Source organism: Fistularia commersonii, chromosome 15, assembly GCF_037954325.1.
Source record: "Fistularia commersonii isolate RoL2024-O1a breed Wild chromosome 15, RoL_Fcom_v1.0, whole genome shotgun sequence".
Lineage (NCBI taxonomy): Eukaryota > Metazoa > Chordata > Actinopteri > Syngnathiformes > Fistulariidae > Fistularia > Fistularia commersonii.
The window spans coordinates 6,117,681-6,128,612 of record NC_141298.1 but is presented as its reverse complement, the minus strand read 5'-3'; the positions used below and the strand labels follow the sequence as shown (position 1 = coordinate 6,128,612).

Sequence of the window (10,932 nt, the reverse complement as noted above, 5' to 3'; positions counted from 1 at the left end):
TTATGATGCTTGCACCATCATGCTTCACAGTGTGCTTTGGCTTGAATTCAGTGTTTGGGGGTCGTCTGATCAACTGTCTGCGGCCCTTGGACCCAAAAAGAACAATCTTACTTTCATCAGTCCACAAAATGTTTCTCCATTTCTCTTTAGGCCAGTAGATATGTTCTTTGGCAAATTGTATCTGCTTCAGCGCATCTTTTTTTTTTTAACAGTGGGGGCTTCTTGCCAATAGATTAGCCTCACACATGCGTCTTCTAATTGTCACAGAACTTACAAGTAACTTCAGACCGTCTCTGCTCTCCCTGGAGCGGATCATTGGCTGAGTCTTTCCATTTTTGGCTATTGTTCGATCTATTTGAATGGTATTCTTACGCTTTCATCCACGTCTCTCTGGTTTGGCTTTCTATTTTAAAGCATTGGAGATCATTTTAGCTGAGCAGCCTATCATTTTCTGCACTTCTTCATTTGTTTGCCCCTCTCCAATCAACATTTTAACTAAAGCACACTGTTGTTCTGAACAATTTCTGGCACGACCCATCTTTCGCAGGTTTTAGCGTTTTAACATAAATGATTTCACTGACCTCCCCGCTGTTCGAATGGGATGTAAGAGACGGGTAAATATATATCATATAAAACTACTGGCATTTGTAATGTCTAGTGTGGAGTTCTGTGATCCAAAAGCCATGTAGAAATACATATCAGGTATTTTGCAACTATTAATAACAGCCCCATTAAACTAAATCTGATTCATTAATTTTGGATAATACTTCCAGCTTTTACATTGATTTAAATGTGTTCTAACTATATTGGTTATTTTTAAAGAAGTTACATCTGAATGTATTTATTTATTGAATATGTTATGTCATTACTATGTTGCGAGAGCATTAATAATTCTGCACGGTAATCACCCCCGCCTTTAAGTGATATGTATTTCACTTCAATTTTTATTTTGTTTCATAGGTAAATCAAACTTAGTTTAAATTACATTTATATTTTTGTTCAAGATCCTTGTGTTTTTTGTCAGCTTCTCAACAACCAGTGTATGAATTACAGTACAGTATCAGGCCTCTGCCAGCATTTTCAGTGCCTGAACTTTTTTCCAACTGCCAAGTCCTGATGGCAAGTTGAGGAACTTTTCAAAAGAGGAAGCATGTAACATGCACGCTCCCTCTTTTCCATGTTCTACCCCAGACTTTTACAACTAAAGACTCTTGTTGTGAGCAAAAAAATCTTGCTTCCTGCGCAATGTGACAGGTTAACTTGATGTCGTCCCAAAATATTGTGAGCAATAGGCCAATAAAAAAAAAAAGTTAAAAAGCCGTATGAGATCCCCCCAATCCCCACCCACCATCAAACTGAAAATAGGAAATGATAGTTGTCACTATACATGGATTTCCTGGGAAAAGTAGTTATTGCACTATAGAAGTATGCTAAAAATGCAGTTTAGTATTCATTGAAAACCCTGAAAGAGCAAGATACCCTCTGTAGCCTCAGGAGAGTTCAGTCCGCTTTAGCCAACCAGACTCCATGTGAGAGCTCTAAAAATAGTGTTTGAATATAGGGGATCAACAAGAGAGGGGAAACGAAATATAATTGTATTGAACAGATGCAAAATAGCTTCATAAATCAAACTAAGTTTCAAGACCTTGTTTAGTGTCTGAAAGCGAACCAAAGAGGTTACAGCGTATCCCGTCCTGAGAGTTGTCAACAACATTAAAAAGGTTGTACAGTATGATTGGGAATCGCTTGCATTCTTTGTTATCTTTGTCCCCACATGTGGAATCACCTTTGTTGTTGTGTAGCATATTTGGTTAAATCACGTTTTTACACATTAACACCCTGATCGCATTTTCATGGAAGGGAATTAATGAACCTTGTCTTCAGGGGTGACTCCTCCCGTCTGGCCTCTGGGAAAGAGCTACAACGTTATTCGATTCAGGACCTGCAGGTTCTGCAATAGCCATTTCCCCCCCCGGGTCGTCAGAGGGCTGAACTCGAAGTGAAATATGCCACTAATACTGGATACCATGTTCTTGCAGAGGATATCGTGTGTCTCATACTGAACATCACGTCTCGTGCGCGCTCACATACCTTTTCAATGACTTCCTATTCAAATGAACACTTTTTTTTTTTGCACTTTTCTGCTATATACATTTTGACATACTTATGCTGTGAGCCACTTGTGATGAAATTCCCTCTCTTGCACATTTTTTGTTCACTGACTGACAATCAAGCCTGTCCAAGTCTAGCTTATGTTCCCCATACATCTGAAGGTTTTAATATGATTTGGAAAAGACTCATGGAAAACCATCATCTCACATCTAAAGACAACTTTTTAGTCACAGCCTAGTCTCAGACTGAGATTTTTCCATTGACTGTCACCGTTACAGGGTCATTATTTACTAGGTTACGACTAGAAAAGCGATGGACTGCTATTTCAGTCCATCGCTTTTCCTTCTCCGCTCAGTCGTATTACGATGGAGAGTTGACATCGCACAAGCTGAACTGTTTGCTGTTTTGCCCTCTGCTCCACCATTCACTCCTCTTTTTGGACAATCCGTACTGATCGGGTTGTCCTTCGCCATTCCCATTCATCCATATCGCCAACAAATACCGTCTCTGACTCTCATTCTGATGATTATTCGTCGACCAAGTTTCTTTTTTCTTTTTTTTGTTCGAGCTTATTTATTATTGTTGATTGTGTTATGTCAGCATTAAGACCGAAAGACCCTGTGCTGATATATAAACACATTTGATATTGACCAGGAACAGATAGATTTAAAAAATTAGCACCTTATACTGAACAATCAAGATGATGGGAGTGCTGAGACTCCAGTAAAGCTCCCTAAAATTTCCTTCTGACTTTCAGTTTTTGGTCTGTGACTGTGAAAATCTTGTGGTGTAAGCCAAGCATTAATGAACAGCACAGAAGTGTTACTCACACAAGCATTTGTACGATTATTTTCTTTTTTTTAGGGTTTTTACATCTGTTAGACTATCTTTTTCAAAGTTTCATTTCAGCCGAGAGAGGGATATAATGTCGGAGATCCTTAACAACTGGGGAGAAACAGATTTCCTCTTGTCAGATTAAGGATTGCATTTCCACTCTGTAATCTTCAAGTCTATTTGCGATAAATGTGTCAAATCCCATTCGTTCTTATTCCCTGTGTAATTGTATTTCAAACAGATAACAGTTGGCTTTGGAGACATTGCAGATATTTAGGAATAAGAATTGCATCAGAGATGTATTGACAGAAAGTGCATGAGTCTTGTCCATGTGTGTCAGGAGTTTCTTTATTTTGAGAATCGGCGGCTGAAAACTCAACCAGAGCTAATTTAAAGACATGACACACCTGCAAATTGTTCCACTCCAGCTGGAGTGGATCGCAGTTAATGTCGAACAGCGTAAGAGTTACGATAATACATTAGATATTAAACCCACCAAGTACAGAGGTGGGTAATTTTCATTTTTTTTTTGGCCAGAAATGTAAAAAAATTATAACCTGAAACAATTGCATTTTACTTAGTCGATATCTCAATCTGCATTCTTCTAAAAATCACTGATTACTAGATAAATTGGAGATGACTGGCTCACAAATAAACACAAACTTATACTGATATAAATAAAGCAGAAATTAACCCACTCTCTCTCTCTCTCTGTCTCTCTCTCTGTCACACACACACACACACACACATATACACACACACACACAAAGAAGCTCTAAGTTCAGTACTTCCAGTAGTTCACATGTTGACAGTCTTTTGACCTAAGATGACTTTGGCAAACCCGATGCACACAAGAAGCAGTTGCTGGAGGGATGTTGTGGATGTTTTAGTGTGAGAACCTCCCCTTAATGAATGAGTCATGAGTGTCCGCTGCGCCCCTGAGGGTAGGAGGGGGTGCCGGTTTAAAGACTTGAAGGCGAGTGGCATTTTATTTCCAGCATATCCCATATGTGCCCTATCACTGGACTCACAATCCTGCATAATGAAGACAAAGCAATTACACAGTTGAGCAAAATATAATTGGGGTCACATTCCATAACAGAAAAAAGCAGCGATGCATGGCATTCTGCATTTTTCTTTCGGCAAGAAAAGAGAATTTCCAGCGAATCAACATGGCAAAGGTTCACTGCATGGGTGAGCCGGCAGTAATTTCAGGAGGGCCGATAAGAGGAGCATGCAGGTCTTCTTTGAACAGGAATATGTAATTAACTTAGTGTCCTGTAAGCGCTTCTTACACGCTGCAACCAATATTTAAGCGATTGCTCAAGAGCAGATCTATTGAGGGGGCTCAAAATACTAAAGGCTTCGTTTTGCCTGGCTGCAGACGCAGGCCATGGATCAGTCAGACACTTCTAAATGAACTGGTCTTAAAGAGTTTTTTTTTTTTTTGTTTTTTTTTTTATCAGCCGCCAAATCAACCATCTGCAATTGTTTTTTTTGTTTGTTTGTTTTTTTTTACGCCCGAACCAAAATCAATGCATTTTAGATGTGGCTTGATCTCATAGAAAAGTTGACACAATGACAAAAGAGGATGCGGATCTGCCCTGGCGCTTTTACAAAATCACAAAAAAGCAGAAAGATTAAAAGAGGGCGAGGAGGGAACTAATAATAAAAAGAAACAGAGTTGTTGAGATCGATCCTTGTCGTGTGCACAAATGCACGTGGTATTGTTAGCTGTGCACAACAGACGTTGCAGATGTTTTGACTGTGCGTGCTGAATAACCCAACACATGTTCAGTCATCGGGTCAAAAAAGTGGATCTTTATCCAAAATTTTGTGCATGCAATAGGTAGCTTATCAATATTGTTCATCTTGTACTTGCTTTGCGTTCCCTGTCGGTTTTGTGTTTTCTCAGGCACAATCACAAATGTTAAATATCATTTGTTTTTTTGCCGTCTGGTCTCAGCACAGTTATAATCAGATTTGGGACACCTTGGAATGTGTCTTTTGCTCCTGCTTAGCGTTTATTTTTCCCTTTTTTTTTCTAGCGGAAAAAGCACCTGTTGTTTATGGGAATGTGAAGAGAAATATACAGCGCGTCGTTTTGGAAGCCCATTGAAGTCGGAAGAATGACTTCCCGACTCGAGAAAATGGACCATCCAAAGGAGCAGATGAATGCACTATCGCTGAAAATCTGGCCCCCGCAGGTCCGAGCTTTTTTGGCAGTGAAATTTGGGAAAGATTTACACGGCCTCTCCTCAAGAGTCTGATACCTTTTCCAACCAAAAGCAGAGTTAAAGTTAATCAAAGCGGCAGAGACTAATGCCTTGCACCGTATTACCAATACATTTAGATAGAGCTGAACATTGTCACATTAACCCAACACAGAGCAAACGGCTATATATTTTCTACGCGTAGCTGAAAAGGGAGGCTTTTCCTCTCTGAAGCAGATTTGTTTTGCTCCTCAGACCTTTCAGCACCATAAAGATTTATATGCTGGCACAAGTCACCATGGGGGTGGCTTCCAGTTGCTGTGTGCATTCTGGGTAAAAGGTGGAGGGAAGCGGTAAGGGGAAACGGGAGTTCTCATCCTCAATTGAGCATCAATCTTGTGTATTAATGGAGCCAGTGAGAGGGATACTTAGTGCAAGAGATCCCCCTTTGGAATGTCCTCAACAATAACTAATAAAATAGACAGCTGCTGGCAGCTCGGAGGTGGTGCACAGGGGGAAAGTTGGGGATGTCTGTCTTCTCACTGAATCTGATGCTGCCGCGGCATTTTGCACGGTGAACCTGCGGAGTTCGGGTCATGACACGGTCATTTGCACCAGTTCTTTTCTGACAATTTTGCTTTTCTTATGACAGTATTGTCAGAAACGGCTTACGGCTGCTGCAGCTAAAACTCTCAGTGGATACACTCGGTGCGCTTCATTCAGTGGGAAAGGCTGCCCTCAGCTGCTGAAGTGGAACATCCTCATGACTCAAATTGTGACCAGACGCTACGAATTTGAGAGTCTGAATGTCTATCTAAAGATCATTTAATCCATATATGATACAGCAAGTGAAACCATAATCAGAGATATACTGTATGTAGCTGTAATATGTATACTTATGTAAGTGAAATCACGACTTTACGATATCCATATGTGCAAATGCAATTACTTTCTTGCTCAAATGTGGCCCAAAAAATATTGCCTTAGGTGTGAGTGCAAAATGTGACCCATGGTGTTTTATGATTTTATTACTACCCATATTCCAAAAAAAAAATCAGGGAAATATTTTCTCGTTTCTTCAATCAGACAGGCATTTCACAATGCAAAACCCAGCCCATTAACACAAGATATTAACCAGCAACCCCTTCTGAACTTTTGCTCCGATGAAATTCAGATTTTATACCCATGTGAACGAAAATCATAAGACAGTTCATCGAAAGGCAGCAGCTGTGCTGTGATTTCAGCTGTATTTAATGATCACTGCGAGACAACATCGGAAGCAACTGACTATCTTTCTAATGTGTGTCTTGAAGATGTCTGTCAGCTGCCACGTGGACGAAATGTTCTGCTCCGCGTCACCGAACACAACAGATGTGCGAGGAGAGGTGTTGGGAGAAGTTCCGCTCCGTGGGATTCAACCCGGTGGGCCTTCGTTCCAAGAGCCCCCTTCGGACGGAGAACGCAATCCTGTTAGAAAACATTCAGATATTCCGGTGCAGAAACAGTGAAGATGGATGGCTCATGCATTGACACGAGACTTTTAGGCATTTTAGATTGACTTTTTTCGGCTTTCTCGGGAAAAAAAAAAAACAAATAATCAATATTCTTTCTTTTTATTTTAATTTTTCTAAAAGACAGAGACTTGTGTTACAACACATTGCAATATCTTTTTGACTATATGTGAAGAAGGCAAGATTATTTATTTAATTATTGATTGATTGATTGTTTTTGTGTGTATTTGTGCACAGGGGGACACATTTATGTGACAATAAATGCTTTGAATCTTGAATTATTTATTTATGCATATGTTTCATATCTGTGTGAATGGTTTATTTATTTATTTGTTTGTTTTGTTTTGTTTCTTTACTTTGTGTTTTGAGAATCTGTTCGTCTACCTAGTTGTTTTTTTTTTTTTCTTGATTGTTTGTTAACCGACTTATTGATCGGTCGCTTTATTTTTAGTTTAGATCTATTTACATAGGTTTTTTTTTTCCTTTTTAGAAAAAGATTTACCAGAAAAGGAGAAAATCGTAGCTCAGGGGGCAGATATTCTATTAGTTTCCAAAATAATTCAATAAAGTTGCAAAAAGGTTCAGTTCTAAATTGGATGGATTTGGCAGCGTCGACCGAATGGCTGGAAGTTCCATTACGGTTTTTACAATAAAACTCTGTGGGGACTTCCCACTGACAGGCAGAGAGACACTGAGGCCGACGGCATCCGCAGAATCAAATGTGCAAAAGAGATGTTTTTTTCGCCGTCCAGTGGATCTGCCACCGCCGATGACTCAGGTAGTAAAAGCCATGCAGAGAAAAACATTTGTTTCTTAATGTGGTTCACATGGACACGAGCCCCATATGTAGCATTTTTTTAAGATAAGGTATATGTGTGTTCTGTCAAAAGGCCCAGAGGAGCCAACAAGGAATGAATTATCAACAAGTATTGTTTGTAAATCTATGCCGGTGAGGGATTATATGTTCTTTACAAACACTATTAAAATGTCATCAGTTTAGTGGCTCAGTATCATTTCAATAAATTCTGTAAAAATTGAAACATGCACGCACACACACATATAAAAGTGCTATTTTAATTATCAAATATTTATAAAAGTTTCTTGTAAATCGTCACACTATTTTTCTTTCCCAAATCCCGCATATGTTTTTTATTTTTTGTTTTGTTTTCAAAATAATTGAAATCAATCAAGTAAAATATCAAAATAAGCAAGATAGTCACTCACAAATTATTATTTTGTAAATAATACATGGCTCGGCCCCAGATATAATCAGCCGAAAGCCCAGCTGGGAGAACATCCCAATCACACGCTAGTCAGAGCTTTTTTGCAACTCCTTCAGGGCTCAAATCTAGCTTTTATACCTGCTCTCATGCAAATCGCTGACCTGTTTTATCTTGGCGTGCTGTTGTGACCCATGGAGCCAAGACATTTCCTGCACTGGCATCATGGCGTGTGCAGTTACGTTCCAGTCCTGAACCCCTGCACATACGACAGGTGTTAGCGCTTCGTCTAGATGCGAATTCATCAATATGTCCATTTTTGACAGGGTGAATTATCAATATTCTTTCCCTGCAGCTTTTGTGTATGAATAAATTTGTGTGTGTGTGTGTGTGCAGTACAGACCAGTCATCCTTGAGCAGTTGTTGCTTATTGAAGCCTGTCCATTAGGCCCTCAGGAACAAACACAGAGCAAACACAGCTGTGGACGTTCAGCGCTCTGATGGGCCGGACCTCTACTGCGGAGGCCAAAGCATCCGTCTGCCTGAGGGGTCCGAAACCCCACGCTGCATCTCCGCCTCATGCGGTTCGCTTTATTTGCTCTCCGATCACGTGATCCCTGCTCGGTCGCAATGGCCCTGGCAGAAGCAGTTAGCTTCCCTGTGCCTCCCTGCTCTGTCCGCAGATGTTACAAAGGTTTATTTATATTTAGAGGGCCTTTGTTTTCTTCAGTTGCATCAGTAAGCTGTTCGTTCCCCGGTGGGGTCATATGCCTTTGTGTCAGACTGTTTCAAGCAGTTGGACAGCTGAGTCTTTTAGGGTTGTAGTGCTCATGTGCTCTAGTTGATCCCTCGGAGGGGTCTCACTGTATCTCATGGGGAACTTCAAGTTAAACACCAAATGGCCATCCACCTGTGTCTTTCAAGAGAAAAAAAGTCACTTCTGATGTTTTCCTTTTCTTTTTTGTTTGTTTTTTCCATTTGTTTGACTCAGTGATTAAAGAAGTGTTTTAAAGTAAATGATTTTTAAAAAAATCAAGGCTTTGCACAATTACCGCAAATCATAACCAAGTGTTATGACTCCTCAGGGAGTTTGAAACTCGGAGTTCATTTCGCAATCTACAGGGCTTCGTTCCTCGTATTCTCAATAATAAATATCACACATGGACAATCGCTTGGCTTTTAAATGCGGAAGGTCCGGTCAAGTAGTATTTCAGCTATGGGTAAGGCCCTCTCTGAGAAACCCTAGGGACAGAATACAAAAATAATCTCAAAAATAATTTAAAAAAGAAAATAAAAAATAAGAAGTATTTTTAAATCAAAATGATCAATGTCCATGTGCTTGTAAAAATAATAAGAAATAAGAATACGAATGATAAGAATGATGATGATAATCACTGAAAGTATTCCCTAATTAAATATTTGTAGAAATGTATTATCATGGACTATTCAAGGATAGTTTTCTTCAAATAATTATTCTGACTTTGTTTAAAAAAAAAGTCAAAAAAAAAACAATATTCCCATCTCCTACAGCTGTTTACATATGAACACGGATTTTAAAACAAGCCAGTTGATTAAAAAAGTAAGTTCTCTCAAGTGATGGATATAATATACATATACATTTTCATTTCTATACTAATGTGCTAACCCTTTGCTATTATGTAAAGCTGTATTTATTGCTTGTAGGCAATAAATACAGCTAACGGCTAACATTTACATCAAATTTTCACCATGCGTCAAAGCAAAGCATGTTTTTTTTGGGGGGGGTCTATGTGTAAAGCTGGTCTGGATACAGAATATCATTTGTATTGGTATTTCATTCACAGCTATTCATCTGTGCTATTCGATGTCACATACACACACACACACACACACACAAACACTATTACTGTTGTCTTTATAGTGTGTGGTCTTCAGCACTCAAATTCAAAACTCTTGTTTCAGTGAGGCCTTTTGAATGGCCTCCCTAGATTGTCACGTCACAGCGATGCAGTTCACAATGTCATTGATGAACTTCCAAATTTGAAATGTCAAAGATGGACCAGATTATTTAGCAGCACAGTGCAATCATAAGATGAGCTTCATTTATTCATCACTTTAAGGAATGGAGGAAGCATCACCCCGTGCAGACCTGCATCACCACGTGGCCTGCCCAGTAACTTTTGGCAAGGGTCAAGTGAACCTCAGCATCTCTTCGAAATACAATGTTAGCATTTTTCGCCTCATAAAGTATATTCATGCTTTTTATATGATTGTGTGCGTATACTTTTGTGCATATCTTTAGGTGTGTGAGAGATTGTGAAAACTTCACTGCACATCATGTACATTCACGCTCCATATGAATTTCATTTCACTCCTGGATGGAGGGCATAACCCTCATGGGGTTCATACTAGAGCAAGGTCGGATAACGTTTAAATCGGAAGTGTCATTCTTTTATTTGAGAGCACACCTGCTTGCAGGGTCGCATTCAAACCAGCACATACGCACTGACCCCCGAGATTCGATACAGCCACAGTGAATGGAAGTAATAAGCCCGCACTGAGCTGCATCTTTACTTAAGGTCAGTTTATTGAATTTTTTTCATAATGAAAGATAAAATACTCAGTGAAAATTGCTTGACTACACCGAGACAGTGTTATCTAATAGAGACCATAAACAAACACTCACGTTCTCCAACAACCCCCTTCCCCAGTGCCTCTGTGGGGTATCATGTCAATTCCTCCAGAGCGCTTAATGTCATAGAAGCTCACTAAGTTTTTCCACCTGCGCCTCTGCCTCTGGTGTGAGACCTGCCGGAGCAAACTGACAGGAGTCAGAACCTCCATGTTGATTCAGCTTCCTTCCATCCGAGGCTCTCCTTGAGGGACAGATCCTGTGTGCGGGAGGGGGGCGGGCAGGGGGTGGATGTGGCCTGGAGTGATCCAGATGACATGTTAAAGTTCATAAAGATCCTGTTAAATTAATGCCGGTTTGTTATTTGTGTATTCATTCAGAGTTTGAAGGCTTGCTGTTTTCTGGAGGAAATCGGCGTCCTGTCAGCTGTA

General features: G+C 39.9%; 1 long non-coding RNA gene across 2 annotated transcripts; it reads right to left on the bottom strand.

The window, feature by feature from the left end:
- Window positions 1-6,286: 6,286 nt before the first annotated feature.
- On the bottom strand, window positions 6,287-8,431 carry LOC147226304 (uncharacterized). 2 transcript variants are annotated; one of them, XR_015107230.1, is made up of 3 exons: window positions 8,294-8,431; window positions 8,055-8,149; window positions 6,287-6,626 (listed from the first exon to the last, which is right to left on the bottom strand). It is a non-coding gene; the product is annotated as an uncharacterized LOC147226304 (long non-coding RNA). The 2 variants fall into 2 exon arrangements; XR_015107231.1 differs by having other exon boundaries at window positions 6,287-6,605.
- Window positions 8,432-10,932: the final 2,501 nt, after the last annotated feature.